General features: G+C 43.4%; 2 non-coding genes across 2 annotated transcripts; both read right to left on the bottom strand.

Annotated features, from left to right (window-relative positions):
• Positions 1-7,694: 7,694 nt before the first annotated feature.
• Positions 7,695-7,776, bottom strand: trnas-gcu (transfer RNA serine (anticodon GCU)). Its single transcript has one exon. It is a non-coding gene; the product is annotated as a tRNA-Ser (tRNA).
• Positions 7,777-11,110: 3,334 nt separating this feature from the next.
• On the bottom strand, positions 11,111-11,184 carry trnat-ugu (transfer RNA threonine (anticodon UGU)). Its single transcript has one exon. It is a non-coding gene; the product is annotated as a tRNA-Thr (tRNA).
• Between the last annotated feature and the right edge of the window lie 4,833 nt (positions 11,185-16,017).

The raw sequence follows: 16,017 nt of genomic DNA, 5'->3' as shown, positions 1-16,017 counted from the left end.
CTGCAGGGATAATTCAGAGGTCTCCCATGAATATGTACGATGGGAGCTTATGTGGTATCGAGCCTGGGTAGCTCAGTCGGTAGAGTATCAGACTTTTAAAGTGGGCAGTGAGCTGAAGGTCCAGCATTTAACTCCCTGTCCAGGCTCCAGATATCGGAACAGCTGGCAAGCTGTGTCTTTGTCGGGGGACCTGAGATGTGTTGTCAAAGTTTCGATAGTATCTTGTTTCCCAGGGATGGGCAATAATGCGCTGTCTGAGGCGGTTCCCGATCAGGAACTCAACTTTACTGTATTAGTTCACTGTATTAATTTCGCAAAACTCATTCAACTCTGTAAAAAAGACGAATAGTTGTTCAAATCGCCATTGATCAACCAGTAACTTTCTGTTTCCGGCTGAAAGAAATGCTAACTTTTTTATGCGTTAATTCACCAGGCCGAATTTAGGGAGTTCAGAGTGGAAGTGAAAAAGGAAATGAGAGGCAAAGAGAAATATGACTATTGACTGACGGCCAACATAAAATGGAATCCAAAAGACTTCGACAGGCATGCATACAGTAAACGGGTAGTCAGAGGAGGGGTGAGGCCGATTAGGCACGATAAAGGAGATCGACTCATGGAGGCAGAGGGGATGGCCTTGGTACCAAATGAGTACTTTGTATCGGTCTTTACCAAGAAGACAGAGTATCAGCAAAGGAAGTTATCGTTGAGATACTGGATGGTCTAAAAATTGATAAAGAAGAGGCACTTGAACGGCTGGCTGTACTTAAAGTAGATCAACCACCACGTCCGGATGGGATGCATGCTCGGTTGCTGAGTGAAGTAAGGGTGGAAATTGCGGAGGGACTGACCATAATCTACCAACATCCTTAGATATGTGGGTGGTGCCAGAGGACTGGAAAATTGCAAAGGTTACACCCTTGTCCAAAAAAGGGTGTACGATTAAACCCAGCAACTATAGGCCAGTCAGTTTAACCTCAGTGGTGGGGAAACGTTTAGAAACGATATCCCGGGACAGAATTAACAGTCAGTTGGACGAGGGTGGATTGATTAGGGAAAGGCAGCACGGATTTATTAAAGGTAAATCGTGCTTAACTGACCTGTTAGAGTTTTTTGATGAGGTAAGAGAGAGGATAGATGAGGGCAATTTAGTTGATGTGGTGTATAAGGACTTTCTAAAGGTGTTTGATGAAGTGCCGCATGGGAGGCTGATCATCAAAATTGCGGCCCATGGAATGAAGGGGGCAGTAACAACATGAATGCAGAATTGACGAACAGCAGGAAACAGATTACTGGTGAACTGTTGTTTTTCGAACTGGCGAGAGGTGTACAGTGGCGTTCCCCAGGGATCAGTGCTGGAACCACTGCTTTTCCTGATATATATTAATGACTTGGACTCGAGTGCACAGGGCTCAATTTCAAAATTTGCAGATGAAACAAACCTTGGAAGGGTAGGAAACAATGATAAGGATAGTGATGAACTTCAAAGGATATAGACAGGCTGGTGGCAAGGGCGGAGACGGGGCAGATGAAATTTAACGCAAAAAAATGCGAAGTGATACATTTCGGTCGGAAAAACGAGGAGAGGCAAAATAAATTCCAGGGCACAAATGTAAAAGCGGTAGAGGAACAAAGAGGGGTTTATGTGTACAAATCGTTGAATGTGGCAGGGCAGGTTGAGAAAGCGGTTAAAAAGCATACGGGATCCTGGGCTTTAGAAATAGATGTCTTGAGTACAAAAGTACAAAAGTATAGAAGTCAGGATGAAACTTTATAACACACTGGTTCGAACACAACTGAAATTTTGTGTGGGGTTCGGGACACCGCACTTCAGGAAAGATGTGAAGGCCTTCGAGGGGGTGCAGAAAAAAATACTATAATAATTCCAGGGATAAGGGACTTTACTCACGTGGATAGACCGGAGAATCTGAGGTTGTTCTCCTTGGAACAGAGACGGTTTTGTAGAGATTTGATAGAGGTATTCAAAATCATGAAGGATCGAGGCATGGAAGATGGAGAGAAACTGTTCCCATTGGCGGAAGGGTCAAGAACCAGAGGACATCGATTTAAAGTGATTGGCAAAATAACCAAAGGTGACATGAGGAAAAACTTTTTTACACAGCGAGAGGTTCGGATCTCGAATGCACTGCCCGAGGGTATAATGGAGGCAGATTCAATCATGGCCTTCAAAGGGAAGCTGGATAAGTACTTGAAAGGAAAAAAAAATGCAGGGCTTCGGGGAAAGGCGGGGGAGTGGTTCTAGCTGGATTGCTCTTGCAGAGATCTCGCACGGACTCGAAGGCGCGAATGGCCTCTTTCCGTGCTATCAGCTTTCTATGATTCAATTCTATGTGTTGGTTGCAATGCAAAGGGAACAGAGCGTGCCATAAATCCACACGACTCTCAATATCCTCACAAGCAATGTAGTTTAAGAGCAACTAATTCTGAAACGTCTTACTTGATAACTCAAGTCGTGCACTCGAAAGCAATTTGGTAAAGGGAGACTAATATTGGTGAATGGAAATAGTTAGTGTACAACTTGATATTGCTGTCCACCCGAACAGAAAACGAGATTGGATGGATCGAAGAGGTCTGAAAGGATGGTCGATCGGCTGTGAGAAGCAACCAACTTTTACACTGGCTGCACAACTAAAATAACAGCGGCTCGTTGGTCTAGGGGTATGATTCTCGCTTAGGGAGTTTCATTGAATGATATGTGAGAGGTCCCGGCTTCAAGTCCCGGACGAGCCCTCATGTGTTTCTCCTTTTAGTGAAAAGTCACCAATTGTCTTCTCACATCTTTTCAGTTTTGCTGTTGGTGGAACTGAATTATATCCAGAGGATGTTTGAGCTCCAGTGGACTGAATGCCGAAGTTTCGTCGACCCAATACACATGAAGCAAATAAAATGTCTCAAGAAGATGAGGAGATTGAAACTGAATTTGGATTTTTCCCAATTCAGGCGGATATTAGATGACGAGATAGAAAGCCACATATCCAAGTTTGCCGATGACACCAAGATGGGCAGCATTGTAAGCAGTGCAGATGAAAGCATAAAATTACAGACAGGCATTAATATAATAAATGAATGTGCAAAATTGTGGCAAATCGATGTCAAGTGTGAGGTCATCCACTTTGGACCTAAAAGGATAAATCAGCGTACTTTCGAAATGGTGAAAAGCTCGAAACAGTGGAGGTCCAAAAAGACTTAGGGGTCCATGAAGATACATCATTAAAATGTCATGGACAGGTACAAAAAATAATCAAAAAGGTTAGTGGAATGTTGGTCTTTATATCCAGAGGACTAGAATACAAGGGGATAGGCATTATGATACAGTTATACAAAGCTCTGGTTAGACCACACCTGGAGTATTGCCCTCGGTTCTGGGCAACGCACCTTAGGAAGGATATATTGGCTATGAAGGGAGTGCAGCGTCTATTTACTAGAATGTTGCCTGGACTCCACAGTTTAAATTACGCGGAGAGATTACATAAACTCGGGTTTGCCTCGAATTCAGTAGATGAAGTGCTGATTTGATCGAACATTTCAAAATATTAAGGGGAACTGATGGGGTAAATAGAAAAAAAATATTTCCGCCCGTTAGCGTGTCCAGGACTCGGGGACGCAGCCTAAATATTCGGGTCAGGACTTTCAGGAGTGAAGTTGGGAAACACCTCTGCAAGCAAAGGGAGGGAGAAGTTTGGAATTCTCTTCCACAAACGGCAGTTGATGCGAGCTCAATTGTTAAATGATAGATTTTTGTTAACCAAAGGCATTAAGGGACATGGGGCTAAGGCGATAATATGCAGTTAGGTTACATATCAACCAGGATCTCACTGAATTGCGCATAAGGCTCGAGGGGCGAAATAGTATACTTTTGATCTTCAGCTCCTCATTGTTACAGAATGATCCTGCATTGATTGGGAATCGAACCAAGGTCTCCAGCGTAACAAGTAAGAATTCGACCCCAAGCACCATCAATGCGCGCGTTTGTAACAGCAGCATGTGTCCATTTGGGATCCGATCTGAATGAACATGCCATTTACAGCTGCGGTGGCCGAGTGTTTAAAGCGTTGGACTCAAAATTCAATTGAGGTTTTCCTGCCCAGGTTTGAATTCTGCTCGCAGAGCTACTGTTTAAAGATCACTTCAGTGTTGAAATAGATTAATTGGAGTTAATTGACCGCATTTATCTCTTTCCCAGAATGAGAGATTCTCCAGCGAGGCCTATGATTTTAACTTGTGTCCAACCTTCTCTTGCAAGATTTCAAGACCCAAGAAGGAATCCTTCCCAATCTGTAACATAAATTCTGCTAGTTTGCAAAACCTGACATTTATACTCTTTATTTTCTTTGCATGCATCTCTCCATCTCTCCATGTCTCCGTCTCTTGTCTCTCTGTATTGTCCACAATGGACTTCTCAGGCTTCCTTGAACGGCGATGGCTGATCTAACCTGCAACAATAGCAGAGAAGGGTAAAGAAAAAAAAGACTGAGGAAGTAGGAAAAGGAAGGGTGCAACCCAGCTGATAAATTCGTAGCTAATGTTTCCACATTCGTGGCTCTTCTTTCTCATAGTGAATGAAAGCAGCAATTTGAGTAAAGTGTACTTCTGGTGGAGTGTAAACTATGACGATGCCGAGACAGACGACAATGTCGTTTCAGAGTAATTCATTCTGTAAAGTGTTACTTGATAATACAAGTCGTACATTCAAAACTAATTTGATAAAGAGAGACGAATATTGTTGATCTGAAATAATTACTTTAGAACCTGATATTGCTCTACATCGTATATCGTACAAGAAAGCGAGTTTGGATGGCCATGGTGTTCTGAAAGGATGGCGGATCGGCTGCGTAGCAGCGAAATTTTACAGTGACTGCACGGCTCTGTTACCAGTTGGACTTTGGATCTGATTCTCGCTCAGGGAGTTTCACTGGTACAAATCCCGGTATCAGCCCCCTTGCGTCCCCATTTTTCGTCAAAAACCACCAATTGGCTTCTCACATCTTTGAAGCAAGTGCAGAAGGCAGGTTTGACTTATCTCCAGCCGAGCATGTTTGAACACCAGAGGACAGAATGCAGAGGGTATGTCCACGAAAGACACGGAGACGAAATGAAGATAATCTTTCAAGAAGTTGTACAGATTGAAGCCGGCACATGAATTTATCCCAATTCAGGCGATTTCATGGGTACAGATACAAAAGGTAAAGGAAGCTGCATTGGCCTGGAACCAAACCCCTGGTTTCCCGTCTACACTGAACCACCAATCCACACACGGCTGCAGGCTACACGTGTAGCGTTGGATACAAGTCTGGAACATGCAGTCTGGCAGAGTTCCTGTGATGAGCCTGCGCAGTCTACAACCGCGTGCTATCTGTGGGTGACCAAACGAGTGGGTCAAGCGTGGTCTTGAAATTCACTGAGATTCGAAATCACTTCACACCGCCACTGTAAAATGGTCAAATAAATAAGAGCTGTAGTTACCAGGCAGCGTTTACTTTTTTCAGAAATAAAGTTATAATCCACCCCTATGTACACGTCTAAGATTTCACGACATTCGACGAATTTCCTTGAAGCTGCAGCTTAAATTCTGCTCAATCACAGAATTGGAGGTTTATACTATTTTTCTTTGCATGTATCTCTCTATCTCTGTCTGCGTTTCTTCACTTTCGGTGTTGCTCCCTAATGGACTTATCAGGCTTCCTTCAACGGCCAGGTCTGGAAACCCGGGATGAGAAAAGGCTGTCGGATCTTCGTTCAATTGTTGGATTTCGACGGGATGAGTTTTGCTATTTTCCGTCTCCGTTTCCGGAAAATATAAACCCAGATGGGATTTCCCATGCTCGGGTCCCGTCACCTTGGGGTATTGGTAATCAACCCGATCTATCACTCGGTCTTAATATCTGTATTCTCATTGCTAAACAATAAAATTACAGTTATTTTCAGGACATATTTTAGAAATTAACACATAACAGACTTATTCGAAAACTAGAAGCACGTGGGATTAAAGGGCCAGTGGTAACGTGGGCAAGTAATTGGCTGAGGGATAGGAGGCAGAGATTCGTGGTGAACGGATGTTTTTCTGACTGGGGAGAAATATGCAATGAAATCCCCCAGGGGTCGGTATTGGGTCTATTGCTTTTCTTGTTCTATATAAATGACTTGGATGTGGGAATAGGGGGTACAATTTCGAAGTTTGCGGATGATATGAAAGTTGGCAACGTAGTAAGTAATGAGCAAGATAATAGCAGACTTCAGGAGGACACAGACAGACTTGTGAAATGGGCGGTCACGTGACAGATTTAACGCCGATCAGTGTGAAGTGATGTACTTTTGGATGAAGAACATGGAGAGGCAGTATAATCTATATTGTACAATTTATGGGGGGGTTCCAAGTGCAGAGGGACCTGGGAGTTCATATACATAAAACAGGTTAAGTTGATAAGGCGGTTAAGAAAGCGTATGGGATATTTGGCTTTGTAAATAGGGGCATTGAATACAAAAAAAGGAAATCATACTAATCCTTACAAATCATTGTTTAGGCCTCAGCTGAAGTGTATTGTACAGATCTGGGCACCATAATTTTGGATGAAAAGACAGTGAAGAGGATTCAGAGCAGGTTGGCCTGGATGATACCAGTGATGAGGGACTTCAGTTATTTGGAGAGATTGGTGAAGCTGGGATTATTCTCCTTCCAGCAGAGATGGTTAACGGGAGATCTAACAGAGATATTCAAAATAGTGAGGGGTTTTGAAAGAGCAAGTAGGGAGAAACTGTTTCCTCTGGCAAGTGGGTCGGTAACCGGAGATCACAGATTTAAAATAATTGGGAAAAGAACGAGAGCGGTATTGAGGAGAATTTTTTTCACACAGAGGGTTGTTAAGATCAGGAACGCACTTCCTGAAATGGTGGTGGAAGCCGATTCCATAGGATCATTCAAAAGGCAATTGGACATAATTGAAGAGGACGAATTTGCAAGGTTATGGGAAAATCTGGGGTGTGGGTCTAATTTGGACAGGTCTTCGAAAAAGCCGACACTGGCACGACGGCCGAATGGCGTCCTTCTGTGCTGTAAGATTCTATGATTCTATGATTACCTTCTGAATCATTGCAATTGAAGCTATTCATTGTTGAGCAACCAAGAAAATTATAACGTGATATTCGGCTTCTCCATTCGCTTATGAATATCGCAGATTATAATGTCCAGGCGGGGGTGGGTCTGAATGGGGGATAGAGTGCGGAGATTGGAATGGAAGCCCAGCAGAATGAACTTGGTCTCATCAGTATTAGTTATTTTTCCTACCAGTTGCCCGAAGCAGGCGGTGAAAATTCTTCTCGAGAGAGGATCGTCATTTCAGTTCAGAAAGAAAAAGGGATCAAGAAAATCGGTTGAAACGCACACAGAATGATCCGGGACTTACAGCACATCCCTTTTAAACAGACACAGACACGAAATGATCCGGGCCGAATCATAATTATGGTACATACGTTGACCATAAGATTTACTCTTTTTACAATGACACCAATGTACAATCTGATATTTCGCGACCTTACAATCTCAACACCATCCTGGAAGGAACTGTTGCTGATTTCAGCAAACAATGCAAAATCCTCCGTCTGCCGTTTCGAGAAGGATGGGACTTTCACTAAACCTTCTGGGTGGACTGAATGAGTGAAACAAAACTTGAACACAATAACGACGAGGATGGGATTCGAACCCACGCGTGCAGAGCACAATAGATTAGCAGTCCATCGCCTTAACCTCTCGGCCACCTCGTCACATGCAAAAATACGCGAAAGCCCCTTTATTCAAAATGAAAATACTGAAATAAAAACTGTAAATGTGTCTCTCCTCAGCAGGTCTTTATTCATCGAGACAGAGTTAACGTTTCAGGTCCATGACCATCACACGAGTATTCCAACTCACTCAAATGGCGCCTTGTAGATGGTTGAACGGCTTTAGGGAATTAGAAGGTGAGTCACTTGGCGCAGAATATCCAGCCTCTGACCTGCACTTGCAGCCACAGTATTGATGCGGCTGGTCCAGTTAAGTTTCCGGTTAATGGTAACGACAGTTATGTTGATGGTGGTGGATTCGGCGATGTTAATACCGAATCCCCACAGAAGAGATTTACTGTAAAGATTCCAGGGATGAGGGGCATAAGTTTCATGAATAGGTTGGAGAAGCTGGGGTTGTTCTGCTTGGAACAGAGACGGTTACGAGGAGATTTGATGGAGGTATTCAAAATCATGAAGGATCCAGACAGAGTAGATAGAGAGAAACTGTTCCTGTTGTCGGAAGGTTCAAGGACCAGAGAACATCGATTTAAGGTGTTTGGCAAAAGAACCAAAGGTGACATGAGGAAAAACGTTTCCACACAGCGAGTGTTTAGGGTCTGGAATACACCGCCCGAGAGGGTGATGGAGGCAGATTCCATCATGGTCTTCAATAAGGAACTGGATAAGTATTTGAAACGAAAGAAAATACAGGGCTACAGGGATCGGGTGGGGGAGTGGGTCTGTCTGGATTGAACTTGCAGACAGCCGGCACGGACTCGATGTGCCGAATTGCATCTTTTCGTGCTGTGACCTTTCCATGATTCTATTCTATTTGTGGGAGGCGATGCGAAGCGAACGGAGCGTGACGTAAATCGACCTGCTCATGTACATTCCCTGATAATAAATCCTAGTGTGATGCAAAGAAGAAATTCATAATTATGGTGCATATCTTTTATATTATACTGACTATAAGAGGTACTCGGTTCACCAGGGCGCCATTGTGCACATTGATTGATACTTCACCGAGATCACACCTTACAGTCCCAACACCTCCGTCTAAGAAACAGTTGGGTGGCAATCCAGACTTTGCTGAATTGTGCAAACAGGTGTAAACCAGCAATGCGGAAAAGCACTTCTTATCAAAGAAGGGTTTTTGGTGAGGCGGCCAAAATGAAAAACTCTACAAATTATGGCAGCAGTAAGATTCAAGCTTACATAATTCAGAGATGGAAGCCAGCATCTGAGACAGCGAAGTTACTCACGCACATGGCAAACCCTTCAGTTCTGATGATTCAGGTCATAGAGCTGAAACGTTCCCTCTGGTTCTTTCTCCACAGGCGGTGCCTGACCTGCTCAGCGTTTTCAGCATTTTCTGTTTTCATTTTTGTGATTTCACAATGGCTGTTTTTCTGAAAACACCCAATTTGACCCAAGGACGCAGCTCGCACTTCACTTTCCTCACGCGCTTTAAAGTCTGCCGTTTCCGAACAAAATCCCCTCCGCGCCGGACATTCAAAGGACCTTTCGCTCACGGCCAATCTCCTGTAATCGACACTTTTTCACCATTGCCGCTCTTTTCATTTCTCCTCATTCCTTTTCAATCGGACATTTCCACAGACCTATTAAGATCAAGCGGAACAATTCCGACTTTCCTGCACCGCCCAGATTGCCAAAAATGCACCTTTCAGCCGTCTTTTGCAGCAATGTAGCGCCGCCCGTCTCTCCCGCACATCAACTGTTCGGGGAAAAGCGCCAACGACCATGAAAACAAAACCCAGTTATTCAGTTAACATCCCCCGTGTCACAAGATACCCCATGGAAATTTCACGGAAAAGTATGCGCTGTCCGACCGAATGCCAGCCCTGCTTTCTTAGAGCTTGTCTCTGGATCAGATCGAAATGTATCGACTGGTTTCAAGGCACAAATGAACATTGATGCGAACGGGACATGTGCCCCCGAGAAACAGCGGTCGATGGAGAGCAAACTTAAAGCCGGAAGAATGTGAAAGTGAATGTTAGATTCGGCAAGGCCGCAGGAAAGTCTCAATGAAATAGACCATGATCGTAGAAGGAAGGAAAAGCTGGAAGAAGCGGCAGGTCTGAATTTTGGATCATCCAGCAGAGACACATGAGAGAACAAAAACAGGATAAAGACAAAGGTGCTGGGGCAGAAAGAAAAAGCACGAAATAAGAGGAATGAAAAGAGAGTGAAAGAAAGAATGGGAGAGAGGGAGGTGAAAGAAAGAAAGAGAGAAAGAAAGATAGAAGGGAGAGAGAAAATCAAGCGTGCAATACTCACCCCGCAAACGGGCGCTGCTCCCAATCGGCTACACTTCGGCCCACAGACCCTCATCCCATTCACACCATCCTACAATACACTGTCAATGTAGTGCAGTGAAACAGAGAGTTTAAAGGCATAAAGACACACACACCATCCTAAAATACACTTTCAATACCTGTGCAGAGAGACAGAGAGTTTAAAGACACAGAGATACTTACATACTATCCTACAGTACACATTAAACATCCGTGCAGTGAGTCAGAGAGTTTACAGGTACAGAGACACTCACAGCGTCCCACAATACACTTTAAATCATGTGCAGTGAGTCAGAGCGTTTCAGGATATAGAGAAATTCACCTTCTTTTTTCAAAAGTGGTACACCCCAGAAGCAAGAGAAAGCGTGGGTCAGTCTCCCTCTCCTGATAGAGCTGAGGCTTGTCAGTCAAGATTCCCCTCCTCCCTGTATTGGCCGTGGAGGAAGTGCAGAGTAAATTTAATAGAATACCTTCAGCCTGACCGAGCTTAGGCTGACTGGCCTGTAATTACTTGATCTATCCTTTTCTCCCTTTAAATACAACAGTACAACTTTAGCAGTCCTCCAATCCTTCGGCATATCACATGTAACCAGGGAGGATTGGAAAATTATGGTCAGAGTCTCCGTTATTTCCTTCCTTGCTTCTGTTAACAGCCTGGGATATATTTCATCGGGGTCTGGAGATTCAGGTGGAGTGATCTGGGGACTTCATTTTCCTCTTTGCAAAGATTTTCACCGCAGGTCAAGACCACAAGCCTCAGTCCAAATTAGGACGACTTCCGGGTTTGAACCTCAAATCGTGAATTATACCCTGACCTCAACGAGCCCAAAAACGAGAACGTGTCTTTAAGCTAACCCGTTGCTGACACATTCTATGAGAGGTCTGACTGTACAATGAAAGGGTGTTTTAGAAAAGTCAATCTGATATCAGTTTCCTCCTCAAACCTGAACAAATACCAATTCCAAAGTGCCATTTTGTCGCTTAATTCCACAAATTAGGTAAAAATAACTAGTTATACAAGGCACTGCTGGGAGTTGAACCCAGGATTTCCTGTTTACAAGACAGATGCTTTAACCAACTAAGCTACAGCGCCCATTCATGATAGCTAAGCCCCACCTCCTCTCACTAATATCTATCAGCGATACGTCACTGTCTGTTTGGGGTTCAGACCGTTTCATCTTTGTCTGTTTGGTTTGTCCGTTCACCTGTGCATCCCGATGCTGCCTGCATATCTCGTTTTGTTTATCTTTGTGTCTCCATCAGTGCGTTGATACGGGGATGATTACGTGTACTTATGTTTGTTCCATTAAATAAATTACCGGTTTAGACAATTCTCGCTCTGAAAGTGAAGAACTATTGAGACGCACTTTACATCAAAGTATTGTTTATTTTGGTGCTGAAAATTAAAAACCGTAAGAGGTCCAAACAGGGAAAAGGAGAAAAACCTGTTAGGGAAAATGAGGACAACAGTCAAGATTTTTACCAGTATATTAAGTGAAAGAATGGTGGCTTAGAGTAATGTGGGCCGCTTAAAGACAGATGGAGGTGATATTGTAATTGAAAATCATGAAATGGCAGAGTTGCTAAATATTTACTTTGCTTCGTTCTTCACAGAAATAAATGAGGCTAACATATCAGAGATATGAGGAAAACTGTAAATAAATCAAGGGGTTTCAGTATAAGTAAAATAATGGCAATGGAGAAAATAATTAGATTAAGGATAGACAAATCTCTAGGACCTGATGGTTACCATCCCAGGGGACTGAGAGGACTAGGTGAGGAAATTGTACATGCTTTAGTCATGATCGTTCAAACTCTCTTGATTCAGGAATTGTTCCTTTGATGGAAACAATTTCAATGTCACTCCATTATTTGGGATGGGTATCAGAGATGATGTTGGAAATTATAGACCCATTAGTCTGACATCCGTTGTGGGGAAGTTGCCAGTATCCGTTATTCGGGAAAGAAAGATTGAGCACTTGGATAAACATGAATTGATCAGAGAGAGCCAGCATGGGTTTGTAAAGGGTAAGTCAAGTCTAACAAAACTAGTTGAACTTTATGAAGATGTAACTGACGTGGTAGTTAATGGAGTGTCCATGGTTGTTATATGATATTGACTTCCAGAGGTATTCGATAAGGTACCATATAAGAGACTGTTAACGACAATGACAGTGCGTAGAATTTAAGGCAACCTAATGAAATGGGCAGGGAGTTGGTTAGAAGGTGGGAGACAGAGACCCGGCATAGAAATGACGTAGACGAAGGAATAGAGAGCCGAATATCCACGTGTGTCGCTGACACCAATATAGGTGTCACAGTGAGTCGTGTAGATGGAAGCATAAAGTTGCCAAGGGAAATTGATAAAATAAGTGAGTTGGAAAAACGGTGGCAGATGGAGTAACATAGAATTGCAAAGAATGTACATCACGGAAACAGGCAATTCGGCCCAACTGGACAATGCCGGTGTTTATGCTGCAAACAAGCCTCCGCCATCCCCATTTAATCTAACCCTATGAGCAAACCCTTATATTCCTTTCTCCTCCATTTGTTTTTCCAGCTTCGCTGTAAACGAATCCATGCTATTCGCCTAAACTACTCCTTGTGGGAGCGAATACACATTCTAGCGACTCTCTGGGTAAATGTGTTCCTCTTGAATGCCATGTTGAATTAAATAGTGACTACCTGATATTAATGGCTCCAATGATTTGGAGTCCCCACTTCCACAAATGCAAACACCTTATCTACGTCTAACCTATCAAACCCTTGCATAATCTTGAATTCCTATATCAGGTCACCCCTCAGCCTTCTCTTTTCTACACAGAAGAGCCCCAGTCTGTTCAAACTTTCAATATGGAGAAGTGTGAGTTCATCGACTTTGGACTGAAGCAAGATCGATCAGAGTATTTTCTAAATGGTGAGAAGCTAGGAACTGTGGAGGAGCAGAGAGATTTAGGGGTCCAAGTACAGAAATCGCTAAAAGCCAGTGGAATGGTAGAAACATTAATTTCAATGTCTCATGGGATGTTGGCCTTTATTTCGAGGAAGCTGGTATTCAAAGAGGGAGAATGTTACAGATAGAAATCTCTGCTGAGACCCCATTTAAAGTATTGCATTCAGTTCTGGGCACCACATCTCAGGAAGGAAATATTGGCCTTGGAGAGGCTGCAGCGCAAATTCACCAGAATGATACCGGGGCTAAAATGGTTAAATTATGAAGACAGGTTATGCGGAGGTCGGTCCTCATTTTTCTCTTATCGATCCGGCCCCATCCGTTTACTGTGGACGGGAGCGCGTCTGATACTAAGTCAGTCAGAATGGGATGCAGCGGCTCTGGGACTGGCGACTGGTTTTACATTGAGTCTTTTTTATGGGATAGGCTGTACATTGTTTGTATAATAATAAAAAAATTGATACAATGAAGGTTTTTTCAGTTATTTCCCATTTCCACCCAAACCAGTTTTACATAGCAAAAGGTAACAATATTTAAGGGATGTGATGCACAGTGTTGGTGGAATCAATGTAATTTAACTTGATATATTGTAGAATCTCTTGTCTATCCCAGGCTCTCACCTCAGGCTTAGATCCTCACCTAGTTTAAAACCAGTCACTCACTGATATAAATAAACCAGTAACAACCCCGAAACCTCAGCGGGTATATTTGTTCCGAAACTAAGTGACGGTCCCAATTTCCACTGAAATTCTCGATCAGCAAATCCCAGAGGCTGTTTTGGGTTTGATAAACTGTGAAACAGATTGTTTTTATAGCCGGAAAGAGGGAAAAACTGGTGGTTGATATTAAGTGTTATACATTAACTCTTTCTGTTTCCGATTTACAATTTATCTTTGTGTGTGACTGACAGGAGCGGCTATAACGGAGCCCAGTGACTGGGTAACGAGCTGCACTGAATCATTGTCCTGTGTTACAGACCGGCTCGTTAGACCTGTTCATTCCGTCTCATCTCATTGTCAGCAAACAGGAAATTACTAAATTTAAGGCTGGTGAATAACAGCTCGAAATATCAATCCTCTCCACCATTGGGGACAGAGTCTTCCGAAAAACAGGGATTTTCACTCGTGCAAATTTCATCCACATTTTCTGCTCTTCATTTCTCTGATCTGTTTGATGCGGCTTTCCCTTCAATTCACGACCTACAGGAAAAACCCGATTTTATCGTCGATTTTCGGGTCAAGAGGTATGGTGAGATTTCAAATAATTGAAATCGACCCTTATTAACCCCAATATCGTCACCTACACGTTTGATGAATGCAAAGCGGCTTCACTCACGGTTTTGCTGCACAACTCGTTCAAAGATACTGTCGGTAATTGGAGGGTCTTTGAAGTGATGACACGAACATCACAGTTCGCACTGCCATTTTCCCCAAGACACTTCAGATTCATGTGGAATGATTACGGTCTGGCGTTTAAATCCGTTCCCTTTTCAGAAATGCCCCATTGAACCTGTATCCTTCAGTATTTTTGATAACCGATACCAAATCGGTTTGCCCTGTACTGTTCATTACGTTTTAAATATTACAGATAAGCAGAGCACTTGAGCTGTCACAGCTGTGACTTTGACTTTTCTCCCTCTGCTCTCGATCTCCCCGGCAACTGCTAAATCGAAAAACTGACAGACGCAGTGCTGTTTAGAACTGTCGGTATTAACCGAGGAAGCGCTGCAGGATTCTGTAATGATCTCTCACAAATCAACTGAAAACAGTCGCAAGGTGCAGCTTTGAGCGGGGCTTTCTGCACCGTGAGGGCAGGAAACGGGAGTGAGTGGGAGAGACACTGTCGGTATCTCTGTAATGCTTGAGTTTGTGCAGAACTGTACATAGGTTCTATGTCGTTAAATATTCATATTTAACTACAGAGTGAATTCTTGCTTTATTTATATTAATTAAATGTTAGTGGATAACGTTTTCAAAATGTTTCCGCCTGGTTTCAAACCGGGTTTATTTGGTGTGTTAGGCGAACGTGATAATAATACACGACGAAAAATCAACTGTGTAAATGCATATATGCTTAACTCAGACGACAGCTGCCGTCTACAAATGCTCTCAGTGCGAGAGCCGGGTCAGATTCCCGTTCAGGGAATTAACTTTTACAAAATAGTTTATTCTATTAATTTCATTTAGTGTGTCATTAAACTCTGTAAAAATAAGATGAATACTCGTTCTAATCGTCATTAACATTCTGTTTCAGACTGAAGGAAATCCGAACATTTTTTTTATTCATTCATGGGATGTCTACGTCGGTGGAAAGGCCACCACTTATTGCCCAATCCGAATTGCCCTTGAGAAGATGGAGGTGATCCGTCTTCTTGAACCGCTGCGGTCCGTGTGGTGAAGGTTCTCCCACGGTGCTGCAATGCACGGGGTTCCAGCATTTTGAACCAGCGACGATGAAGGAACGGCGATATATTTCCAAGTAACGATGGTGTGCGACTTGGAGGGGCCGTGCAGGTTGCGGAGTTCATATGTGCCTTCTGCCCTTGTCCTTCCAGTTCGTAGAGGTCGCGGGTCTGTGAGGTGCATCTTGTGGATGGTACACACTGCAGCCACGGTGCGCTGGTGGTGGAGGGAGTGAATGTTTAAGGTGGTGGATGAGGTGCCAATCAAGTGGGCTGCTTTTTCCTGGGTTGTGTCGAGCCTCTTGAGTGTTGTTGGAGCTGCACTCATCCAGGCAAGTGGAGAGCATTCCATCACACTCCTGACTTATGCCTTGTAGATGTTAGAAAGGTTTTGGGGAGTCACGAGTCTCCAGTGCAATCACATCTTTCCTGTAATGTGATGACCACAACTGCACGCAGTAGTCAAGTTGTGGCCTAACTAATGTTATGTACAGTTCAAGCATAATCTCACTGCTATTATAGTCTATGCCTCTGCTAATTAAGGAAACTATCCTGTATGCCTTTTAACCACC

The sequence above is a fragment of the Heptranchias perlo genome, chromosome 20 (assembly GCF_035084215.1).
Source record: "Heptranchias perlo isolate sHepPer1 chromosome 20, sHepPer1.hap1, whole genome shotgun sequence".
NCBI classification, from domain to species: domain Eukaryota; kingdom Metazoa; phylum Chordata; class Chondrichthyes; order Hexanchiformes; family Hexanchidae; genus Heptranchias; species Heptranchias perlo.
Note: the sequence above shows the minus strand (reverse complement) of the source record. Positions and strands in the feature narration are given on the sequence as shown.